This window comes from Corvus kubaryi, unplaced genomic scaffold, assembly GCF_017639235.1.
Source record: "Corvus kubaryi isolate FWS band 111438036 unplaced genomic scaffold, C.kubaryi_AGA036_p1.0 74, whole genome shotgun sequence".
In the NCBI taxonomy this organism is placed as follows: Eukaryota; Metazoa; Chordata; class Aves; order Passeriformes; family Corvidae; genus Corvus; species Corvus kubaryi.
In genome coordinates this window covers 7,217,506-7,229,647 of record NW_024582061.1, presented here as the reverse complement: position 1 = coordinate 7,229,647, position 12,142 = coordinate 7,217,506, and the positions used below count along the sequence as shown (strand labels likewise).

Here is a 12,142-nt window from a genome sequence, read left to right as displayed (position 1 = left end):
CTTTTAGGAAGGAATAATGCTAGTATTTTACACCCTCTTATCATAGCTGCAGTCTTCATGAGAGGCCAGCATCAGTGGGAAGCAAAGCCCAGAGTCCCTGTTACAAGCATGGAGCAATGATTTCCCAGTTTTTCTTATGCTGCAGTCTGAAACCAGCCCATTCCCAATGCACATGACTCCTAGTAACACTGCCTGATCTCAGAGCCATGACTGTCTGTAAAAACATGCATTGTAATATTTTCTTTATTTTCTTTATTCTTTATTTCTTTATTTATCCCCCTAGAGAACTTTATGAGCGTAATGGGTGCAGAGCTGGATTTCCATCCTCAGCTTTAATCACCCTTCCATCTTTATGTCTCATTTATCAGTTTTCTCAGAGCAAAGACAAGCTATGGGCTAAATGAGCTCCTCTAACTTTTGCTGGCACATCTGCCACTGCAGATTTCTCACAAGCTGTCCTGATGGCACATATTAAAGGAACACTTTGTGGGATGCACTGTGTCTCATCCATTGATCCTAGAACAAAAACCAAATGGTCAGACCAAAACAAACAAACAAACAAACAAGATAATTTCAGACAAGTCTATGGGATGCATTGCTTTGTCTTTTAGTCAGCCCAGCTGGAAAGTGACTGCTGAGAGCCTTTGTGACCCAGGGGACAGCATTGCTCCGGCAGTTTCCTGTTGAGCAAGTCGATCTGACAGCATTCAGTATGGAAAGGGTGCACAGATTACTTGCTTGCAAAAAATCAGAACTTTCCTTGCCTGATCTGTAAACCAAATCAAATAGCTAAAACCTGTGATTTCACTGGGACACCAGGTCCTTGTAAGACCAGGAGTCCTGGTGTCTGGCCCCAGACCAAATGTGTGCAGCTGGGAGATGAAGTGCATTCTGCAGTCTTGTACTGCTCAGCAGTTCTGCATCAGAGCTGAAAAGAGTCTTTAACCATTCTCCAGCTGAATGTGTGGCCAGCAGGTTTCTGAGTTTTGTTTATTAACATCTGAACTGCCATGTAAATTCTGGAGCTTCTGATTCAATTAGGCAAGCCTTGTTTGCTCTAAAAGATGTCTCATTCTGCTTAAACTTGTCCTCTTGGCCCATGAAGTGACTGTTTCTAGAAAACACAATGTAACCTTCTGATTTTCAGGTAGCATGTTGTCCTGGCTTCATGTGCCCAGTGAAATTTGGAAGGGAGACACCAATAGCATTTGCAGTAAAATAAACCCAGTGAACTCCAAAATGGTAAAAATTTGCATCAGCAGTCAAACTCTGCTTACTTGAACTCTTAAGACCTGGGATGACAGTGCTCACCGCCGAACTAAAGCAACAAGTTTTCATTGTCAGTATTTCAGCGCAATATTAAAATAACCCCTCTTTGGAGCACAGCAGTTCAGATCCACTTTCAGATAGTCTAAGAAAAGTCCTGCAGCTGAGCAGTAACATGATATGGATGCAGAGCACATCTTTCAAAAAATGTGTGATGACTTAGGGTCCTAAGTTACATTTTCAAATCTGTTAAAAGTCTCTCCCTATTTTAAGGCCTGGAAAGAGCAATCCCTCATTCAAACACAGAAGGATGGACTAAAATTGCTCACCTTGCCTGTGAAGACCCAGGCTGGTGGTGGACAGTGGAGAAGGGAGATTTCCAGGTGATAAATCTGCCTGTTGTGGCAGGGCAGGTGTTGCAAACTCTGGACAAATTGCATAAAAATCTGTAAGCCCAGGTATGACCATGGAGCCCCATCTGATCATCTTTAGGTTAATAGGGTTTGCTGCCCAGCATGGAGAGATTTGTAACACAGACACCACAACTGTTATGAATGAAATATGAATCACAATCTGAAAGCAGCAGAAAAATATAATAGAGCAAGGGTTGCAGGGCTGTATCAACACCCAAGAACCCCACAAAAACTGCAGAACTGGTAACACTGAGGAGGGTGTTGTTGGCATCAGGGCTAATTTGGATAGGGCCACAGAAGAGAAGATTAATCAGCAGAAGACCTGAGCTCTGCTAATAGGAGGATGACAAAAAGGGTTATAGCACACTGTATTTGTTATTTCTGTTCCCATTATCCAACAGAGAGGCAGATTTGTTGTCACACCAATCCCCAAAATGAATAAACAGGACAAGAGACAGCAACCTTGCCTAAGAGCCTTGGCAGCTGATGAGCTCTTGGAAGCAGAATCAAGCAAATTTTTGACCCAAAACTATCCCCTCATTGCAGCTGCTGACTCCTAAAGCATGTACAGGACCTGCTCAAACATGATTTGTCATCACCAGTCATGAGGAAGCCAAGATATTAACAGGGAACCTCCATTTTGTCACACACACAGAGGTCCTGGTTAGGCCACTCAGACACACCGGGGCAGGAGAGTGTGTAAATTTAACAGCTTAGTGTCATCTCAAATAATTATCTTCCCATTTCTCTACAGGGAAATCTCTCACTGAGATTTCACAAGCCAATTTCTTGCAGGCAAGCACAAATCACAGAACAGCTTCCTGCTATTTTCTTTTTGGAGGGAAGTGGGAAAAAGAATCTACTCCCACAGGAAACTTTGGAGGATTTAGGACTAGGTGGATGCTAGCTTGCTTGGAAAAAGATCTTGGTTTACTGCTTATTCATGCTGAACTCATTCTCTGCAGAGGGTACGTCAAGCACAGAGACAGTCAAATATGCCCATCTTTGTCTGCTGAGCTGGCCAGGTCTCCCTCTCCATGTCCCACAGAAATGGGAATGACTGAAAGAAAACAGAGTGGTGACTCCACAGCGAACCTGTGGCTTCCCACCTGGTCCTGTGCCCACCAGCCCACATTGCTTCTCTCATCACCTCCTCAGCTGTTCCCACTCCACAGGGACAGGCAGTCCAAGGGTAAAAGGCCAAGCTGAAGAAAACAGAAGTGACAGCCACCACCCCCACAGGGATCTGCTTGGTGCTATTTATTAGAAGAGATGAATGACAAGGGACATGTTTAATTTGGTTTAAGTTTGTTTCATGCACAGTTTTCTCATTACAGGAGGAACAGGGACACTGCAGGAACAGGGATGCTAAATGCCACATTTAAATAACATTTTGAGTAGGAAAGCAAAAAACCCCCTTGTTTTTATTGTTGTTGGTGATGAGATTCTGTCCAATGGCCCAGCTGACCTCTGTGTGATTCCTGACCATAGAACTATTAATTGATTAGATTAAATGATGTAATCCACTAATGAAGGTTAAAGGCAATTTCTGTCATTTGCCAGGTAACTGTGTCTTCCTTGTGTTGTGCACCATTAGCTCAGTTGAGGACTTTCTTTTGCATGTCAATTCTTCATCCATTGGTCTGGATCCTCCCTCATACTTCAAAGGAGAATTCTGAAACCTTTTGTGCTGTCATCTGAACTTTTTCCTGGGTTTTTCCAGTGTTTTTTTTTCCTGTATGTCAGGCAACACTTGAAGGTCTAAAACTTGTAATTCATCTTTGACAGCAGTTGTGATTTGTTGTCTAATTTCCATAGAAAGGATCCCGTTTTTGACATCTCCTCCTTTCTTCTTCTGCAACCCTCTTCCCATTCCCACTGCACTCTGTTCATTCTACGAGACCTTCACAGTTCCTGCAGAGAGCTGTTAGGGTTGCACCCTGTTGGCATCTTCTGTGCTTGAAGAAGGGAGGCATTTATGACACAGTGTTCCGAATTCTCCACAGAAGGATGACAGAATTACTTCCCTGATGATATCCAGGACCTTGTTCAAAAGCCATCCTTCCAAGGCAAACAGAAGTTTTTTCCCTTCGGTCAAAAATGCTCCAAACAGCTGAGCAGTCCCTTGATCCTTCAGAAGCTGCTGAGTGATGGGAAATAATCCCTTCTCTCACCTCTTGAGCTCCTGGCCACCTTTGGTCTAATGCAGCCCAGTCTGTGGCTGTCCTGCCTCACCACAACTATGAATTTGGGTTCAGCTCTCTGCACCATGATCCCCAGCCTCTTCTCAAAGCAAAGCTGCTTCCCAATCAGTCAGTGCCCAGCCTGGACTATTGCCAGGAATAATGTATTCCCAGGGTCAAGGCTCTGCATTTCTTAATGCCAGGCTGCACAAGAGACCTGTCAACCCGTTATTTCAGCTTTTCAGGGTCCAGCTGGATGCCAGCCCTACCTTCATTGTATCAGCTTTTCATACAATTTATTGTTGCCAACTGCAGACTTCTGGAGTCCAGGAAAATAAACTAATCTGGGGGTAGTGATGGATCCTTCCTCAAATGCCAGCCACATTCATGCAGCATGTTGTTTCCACCTCTCCAAATGATTGTTCATTGTGATTTTGTTCTGTGTGGTCATTGCACATAGTAAAATACAAAAGTAACATACAATATCAAAAGAATGGATTGGGTGTCTGCCAGCAAAGACCTCATTCTTTAGCCTCATCTTTTAAACACTCATGTTTTTATCTGTGTATGATTTTAGATGTTTTCCTCATAATCCATGACTATACAATACACTTAAATGGACCTGAATATTCTCCCCAAGGCAGAGCCCAAAGACATTGTGAGTAAATCCAGTTTTAATCTGGTTGATTACAATGGTCATTGCATAATATTTCTAAAGCCTGCAAGTCTTATTTTCAGAAAAGAGCCCATCTCTCTGTGTCAAAATATCCTCTGCTTTCAGTGCATTGAGGAGACCTCAATATTGGGGCCATTTTTCTTGCTGGAGTCTGTGATCTGTTGAAGAGCTGACTGTGAGTAACTAGAACATCAGTACAAAAATCATGCAGGTTTGTGAGTTTCTCTGGTTCAAGGCTGTCTCCTTCCTTGCCTTGAAATGATAATTTCCAGTAGTCACTCTGAACAGTAGCAAATCTGAACCCAAAGCAAACATTTTGTATTTAAGGCTGCAGCCACCTTGTTATTTCTTCATCAGGAACCACAGTGTAAGGTATTTGTTGTGATGGTTTTTAACATATGGAAGATCAAGATCAGATTCCTAAAATATTCTGAAAAGCAGTTATAGCTTTATCAGTGACCGTGGTTAAATATAAAGCCTAAGTAATTTGTTCTATTAAAAAGCCCAAGTCTTATTTTTATCAAGTGATGTTATGAGGGCATGTTCTAAATCAGCCAAAAGCTCTTGTAGCTACAAGAGCTTCACTTCTGCAATTTTTAACAGCCCGGTTAAGTTGGTGCAGCTCCTTGTGTGTGTTGTTAGTACAGAATTCCTCCTCTGACACTGACCAGATCAGGCAGACTCCAGAAAATTAAACATTTGAAGGAGACAGGTGAAGAAAATGCAAGAGCTGAATAACAAGGTTGAGTTTGTTGCAAAGATGAGTCTCATTTAGACAGGGTCAGGTTGTGATGGGTGCACAGGACTAGGAAATAAACCCATACATTTCATGCAGTCATGCAACACTTCTGACATCCCTCTCCATGCTGTCCTGCACTTCTCCCTGTGCACAGGCCCAGTTTAGGATTACGCTGCTGCTGCTGCTGCTGCTGTGCAGCTATTCCAAGCATCCTTTCAGCAGAATGCGTATTCCACACAGGATTAGAGAATGGTTTGTCTGATGCCCACTGGACAGGCGGTGTGGAGCAGGGTCAAGGCAAGCATGCAGCAGAGCTCTGAAATTTCCTTTTTGATCAAGCAAGGAGTGAGCATATGTTGGCAGATGGAATGTGTGCTCAGCTTACTTTAGTGGAGTTTCAGCACTGACCTTTTGCTGCATTCCTCCAGCAGCAGTAAAATGGTTCTGCTTAAGTAAACTGACATAGACCACGTGCAAACCCAGCTGTCTTCTTCAGCCCACCATTTCTCCTACTGTTACAAGAAGCCTGGAGGCTTGGGAATGTTGTAATTTAATGTGTAATAACCTCTCATGGAAATAATGTTGTGAAAATTAATGGTGCTCATGGCACAATAATCTCTACCTCGAGGAGCCAGTTTAAGGACTGGCCACAGGAGTGCACATTAATAGGTCCTGGGTTGCTGTACTTTATATTAAAATCTTCCTGACACAAACAGGAAGTTAAAGGCTCTTACACCATCCCCAGCTTGGCCCATCCTTCCCTCTCTTTGACTGCTTTATGTTTTCCATCCCTTGTTTCTCTAAGTGTCTGGCAGGTCTGGCCATGTATGACCCCACTGTAAAAATTAAGATGGATTATGCAGAAGTAGGTGATCCAGCAGGCCAGTTATTAGTGGGCAGAATGCTTCTCTAAAGAGCTACTTGTGACAGCATCATGAGTAAAAAGAAGAAAATACAAAAAAGACATGGCTCCAGCATGTATTGTACAAAGCATGCCCTTCCAAATTCTTGATGCCTTCATGGAATCATAGAATCATTTGGGCTGGAAGTGACCTTTAAAGGCCATGTAGCCCAACCCCTCTGCAATGAGCAGGGACATCTTCAACAGATCAGGTTGCTCAGAGCCCTGCCCAGCCTGACCTTGAATGTTTCCAGGAATGGGGCATCCTCCATGTCTCTGGGCAACCTGTGCCAGTGTTTCACCACCCTCACAGCAAAGAATTTCTTCCTTCTATCTAATGTCAATCAACCCTCTTTTAATTTAAACCCACTGCCCTTTGTCCTGTCTCAACAGGCCCTGCTAAGAAATTTGTCCCTATCTCTCTTATAGAGCCCCTTTGAGTACTGAAAGGTCCCCCAAAGCCTTCTCTTCTCCAGGCTGAACAATCCCAGCTCTCTCAGCCTTTCCTGAGCAGAGCTGCTCCATCCTTCTGATTGCCTTGGTGTCCCTGCTCTGGACTGGCTCAACAGCTCCCTGTCCTTCCTGTGCTGTGACCCTGGGGCTGGGCCAGTTCTCGAGCTTGTCCAGGTCCCTCTGGATGGCATCCTGTCCTTCAGATGTGTCACTGCACCCTCAGCTTGGTGTCATCTGCAAACCTGCTGAGTGTGCAATCGATCCCACTGTCCATATCGTTGATGATGACGTCAAAAATGACTTAGTCCCATTACAGACCCCTGGGGGACACCACTTCTCAGCCATCAGGATGTGCTGACTCACCTGCTGGGTCTCACACCCAGGCAAGGGGGCTGACTGTCGTCATCCATAAATACCTACCTGCTGTAAAATAATCATGGGGAGAAGAAAAACTGGAAAATGTTGTTATACTCTTGCAGCAAAAGATTTCCTACTGCAAGCAGAAGTAAGATATAAATGTGGTGTGTCCGCTTTGCATGTAGCAACATCAGTTTGCATGACTTGCCCGTAATTTATGGACTGCTTGAAAGAAAGAACCACTTCCAATGGGCAGGGAGAAGTGCCCAAAATGGCTAAAAACACTTCCAAGATAACAACTGGTGGTCAGGCAGCGGTTTCCAAACAAGTACTCAACAGAAGCACTCACATCCTCTTGTGTAGCTGGTCAAGCTTGGGGCCAAGCTCCTGCCAATGACCCGCTGCAATTTCCATCTTTGGTTGGTGAGCGGGGAGAGAGATTCATTTCTCAAAAAAGGAGGCTTGGCTGGCCTGTGCTGGTAGGATTTCCGCTGTGGGAACAGGCATGGAGCACTCTGATAACTTGGGTGCTGCACACACGAGGAGTGGCGGAAGGAAGCAGCCCCTGTTTGTGGGGTCAGGCTATTTCTGCTGGGATTTAAAACTGCTCTTTGGAACAGAGTTGAAACAGCCACTATAAATGACTTGCATGAGAGAGTACAGAGCATTTCGGAGGATTATAATTTATGCCAGGCAGGAGCTGTTATGGTTCAGTTTAAGGAGCTTAAAATAAGACTTTTGGGAGACAACCAAACCAGCTTCAACTCTGGTAACTCCCCAGTTCAAGATACTCCTAAATTGATATGTACAGGGTCTGTTCCTGCCTGGGGGCCAAGGGCCTTGAATTCCTGTTGAAACCACTGGATCTCAAAGATGCTCTGATGATATTTGGCACTGTTAAGAATGAGCCAATGCCCATTAGGAAAGAGCTGATCGTGCCTTGGAGCATATGATTCTCTTTACCCCTCATCTAAACCTGAATTAATTGAACTGAAGGATTTCTTCCCCCAAGGCTTTGTCTTTCATGGAAAGTATCTCTTGAAGGAATGTAAAGTTTTTCTCCGTGGGATCCTCCTTTCTGCAGATTTAAAATCAATCAACTTATTAAGCCAATGGGAGATGAAGCACATCTGTCTGGACCCAGATGATCATCCACATGGTTCCTAAAGATGGAACAGAGGGAGGGAGAAATCAATCCATTTCAGCTGACCAAACAGAAAGGCAGACATGAAGCCCCGTCTTGCCATCTCCCAGGCAGCTTAAGAGTACTTTATAACACAAAGGCATAGCTGTATTCTCCTGTTATCCTGGAAATCACACACTGAGTATCAGTCCATTATCAGAGAAATGTTTGTACACTATGAGACTGATTTCTAAGTTTTTAGAAATACTGCTTTTCTAAATCTTCCCTCTTTTCCTTTGTTAGTTTTATCCCTGTTAGTTAAGTTGAAACTCTTATTGGAACATGCAGTCCAAACCCACCTCCTCTTTAGTCTTTACATCCTTTAAATATTCACAGATGGTTTTCATATTCCCTTTCAATTGCCATTTAGCCAGTGTTGCTCTGTGTGTATCTTTTCAAACTTAGCACCTTTGGAAGGGCACACAAGGCCAAATTCTGCTCTCAGTTACATCTCTGTAATTTTGGAGTAACTCAGCAAACTTGGTAGACATTGAATTGACACGAGCAACACACAGAGCAGAAGGTGAATGCCAAAATAAAAACCAGGAAGACAATCAAAATTAACATCACATCCTGCGGGCCACAGACTGCTCAACGTTGGTGCCTTTTCTATCATGGTATTTTTTGCTGCATTCCCAGTGGCTGGAGTGAAGATTAAGAAGCAGCTGTGAACTGCAACAGGCATCAGGAACATTCCAGTACCTACCATGGCTCCTCTGAGAAGGGAGATACAGCACATAATTGTGTGCTGGTCCATGCAGAGTGATTGCATGATTTAACACTGCCAGACTTTGAGGGGTTTTTCTATGTTACACAGAGCATTTGATATTAGATACTTCATATTTCTATGTCTGTGTTACAAACATGACACAATAAACTTGCTTTGTTCAGTGACTTTTTTTTCCTGTGGATATTGATAATTACTCCAGCAGAGAACATTTCTTCACCTTTTCTTAGCCCTGCACAGAGCTGGTTGAAAATACTGCTCTATGTCTGTTCTGAGAGCAGAGAAACTGGCCAATGAGACTGGAACTGAGCATCACATACTGAAGTCCACAGTCCATTTCCCAATTAAAAAAATATGTCACATGGAAAGTGTATGCCCAGAGGAAGTTTTGCTTGCTCAAGCTTTCTCATCTTCTCCAAGCTGCACTTGGCAGAGCTTGCAACACTGACTTCATATCCTAAATTGACTCATTTCCATGGCTTTTCTCTTATGGGGCCTTTATTATAAAGGGTGAACATTGCTTTTCTCCTTTTGTAGGTTATTCTGACAGAAATGTGAATGGAAAGAAAGAACTTTGAACCACCATTCTTTACCCAGAATCTGGCCTAACCTCCAAGAAATAACCTTTAAAAGAACTTGCTTCTAAATGTTGGGCTAAGATTACACCTTAGCATTTAAATGCTATTACATCATAAAGTCAAGCCCTTCAACTTACACATTTGTCCTTATACATAACAATAATAATTTATTCTTCTAATTCTGTGGTCCCACAGGACAACAGTCCTGTGGTTGCTACTGACTTCTACCACATCCAGTATATAGTATGAAGTAATACATTTATTTTTATGCAGCACTGATGGTCTGTCCTGAGAGCTCCATGAGGCAAAGATACAAGAGGAGGACAGGCATCTCTTTACACAGCTGACCTGGTGTGAATACCAGGGAATAGCTCTGTATTTTTGGGTATAGCACTGGCAAAAAATAACAGTAAATGAGGCATGAAAGACTAATGCTCAAAATACTACACAAGCATAAATTAAACTTTCCTCTAATGAGGGGAAAATGAGGCACAGATGCAATAAACTGATCAATTTTTAAGCTCACAGAAATACCAGAACTGGGTTAGAACATGCAATCTCAATCCTGACAGATGGAACTGGATGTTCTTTAAGGCCCCTTCCAACCCAAACTATTCCATGATAATTTCCTCCTTTACATTATACCCCTTCTCCATAATCAGTCTGTGGCTTCATTCACCTCTCATACAGCAGGAAAAGTTATAAAATAACTCTTTCATCATTAAGATTTTGCTGTCCAGAGTGAATTGTTGCAGAAGAAAGGACCTTGGGTAGGACTCCCACCTGTTTGGGCAGTGCCACCTTCTAACAGTGACATTTCTGGCATTGCAGCAGGGTAGAGGCACCTGGCCAGGACAAGCTCTCTCCATGTGTTTAACTGCCTGCATTCTTCTCCTCCTGTTTGTCACCAGTTCCCACAGAAGCAGACATGGGTTGTAGAGCTGGTGACAAGAGGCGAAGGGCACCAAGTGATATCCTTGACAAATCCAGACTCTTGGCATTTTTTTCCTTGCAATAACCTCAGTTCAGGCTCTGTAAAGGGCACCTGCAGTTTACAGTGGTCTCCGTGAGCAAGTTAAAAAAGGTAAACAATAGCATTTGCTCCTCACCTCTCCCAGTGGCAAGAATTTTTTATTCAATTCAAGCCATGCATATAATTTTACACGACATTTTCAAGGCATTGAATGCTGTCACCCTTCCAAGGAATCTGCACTGCATATACAAATAGAAAACCTCATGCCCATTAAGTCATTTTCCTCTTAATCTTGAATAGCTTTTCATGACCAAAACAGGATTTCTAAGGCGGCTTTACACCATAAACTGCAGCCTGCATTCTACAGCTGTCAGGCACAGACCAAAGAGAAAGTACAGCTTAGGTCAGCCCATCTCTATATTCTGTTTTTCTCCAGACAGCTAAAAATCTGCTGTTAGCACCACTTCCTTGAGAACAGATATGAAAAAGGGGAATATTAAATGTTCTGTCATGGATCCTCCAGACAAAGATTCCCTTTGGCAGGCTTATTCAGCATTTACAAGGGTCACACTTCAGCAAGTAGAATTAATAGTCTTCCCATACCATTCCTTCCACTTTGACTTTCCAAAACCTCATCACTAGAGCTTGTTTGTTCATTTCAGTATCAAAGACCAACTGGTTCTTCCGATGACAAGTTTAGATGCAGTCTGCTGAGGATGGAAAACAAACATTCCAAAAATGAAAGGCAAAAAGCTGAGTTATTTTCCTAGAAATTAGTGGCAGTTTCACACAAGTGCTACTAAATTAAATGGAGTCTTCATGCTTTGGCAAACATACCAGACGTAATTTTTATTACCAAAGAGTCTAGAAGTATAAGCAAGATATTTGCTCAAGAATTGTTGGTGTTCCTTGTTGGTAGATTTACTGACTGAAGGAAAATATAAAACTAATATAAGTATGTAACACAGACCTTTTTCACACACAGATAAACCTTACAACTTTTAAAAAGGAATAGTTCTGCCACCACACCTTTCCCAGACAGAATAGTGTTAGAGCACTTGCTTTTCTGGGACCAGAGTTTGATTTCAGTTTAAGGCCAGCAATGTAAAATGAGCTGTAACAGGATTAATCCAGCTCCTTCTAGAGGAATTTACATCCTTCTTTTCTAGAACACCAAATTAGGTCACATTACTTGCATGATTCTTCTTTAGAAGCTGCTGGCAGAGGAAAAGAAAGTATTTGACAATTCAGCAAGAGATGTTTGCTGGGTCACTTACATGGCTTCTTGCAGCATGCAAGACTTGATAAAAATACTGAGTCTGTTAATTACACAGTGACTTTATAATCATCATGAAATGGTGAATATTCCTTTGGTTCTCCGTGAGAATTTTCAATTATGCAGCTTCTCCAAAGCAGAGCATTTCAATCTTCACATTTATTAAGCTAAATAACATTTTAGAAAACCACAATGAAGACAGAAAATAATTTGGGTCTTAATTGACTTCTAGGTTCTCCAATTTCCAAAAGTAGAATTTCAGCAGTACATAGGAAGAGGTTTCTGATTCAAAGCCAGCTCTGCCAGGATCCCCATGATTCCCACACAGAAGAACTGTGGATTTGGAAATCCCACCACCTGGAACCCTCACCCCCACAGCTGCTTTGCTGTGAGCCCAGTGATTCTGGTAATCCCAAG

The 12,142-nt window shown here is 42.7% G+C and overlaps 1 protein-coding gene across 2 annotated transcripts in view; it reads left to right on the top strand.

Moving 5' to 3' along the window:
* TIGAR (TP53 induced glycolysis regulatory phosphatase) overlaps nucleotides 1-12,142 on the top strand; it is a 62,361-nt gene that overhangs the window by 39,482 nt on the left and 10,737 nt on the right. The gene's annotated exons all lie outside the window — the stretch shown is intronic.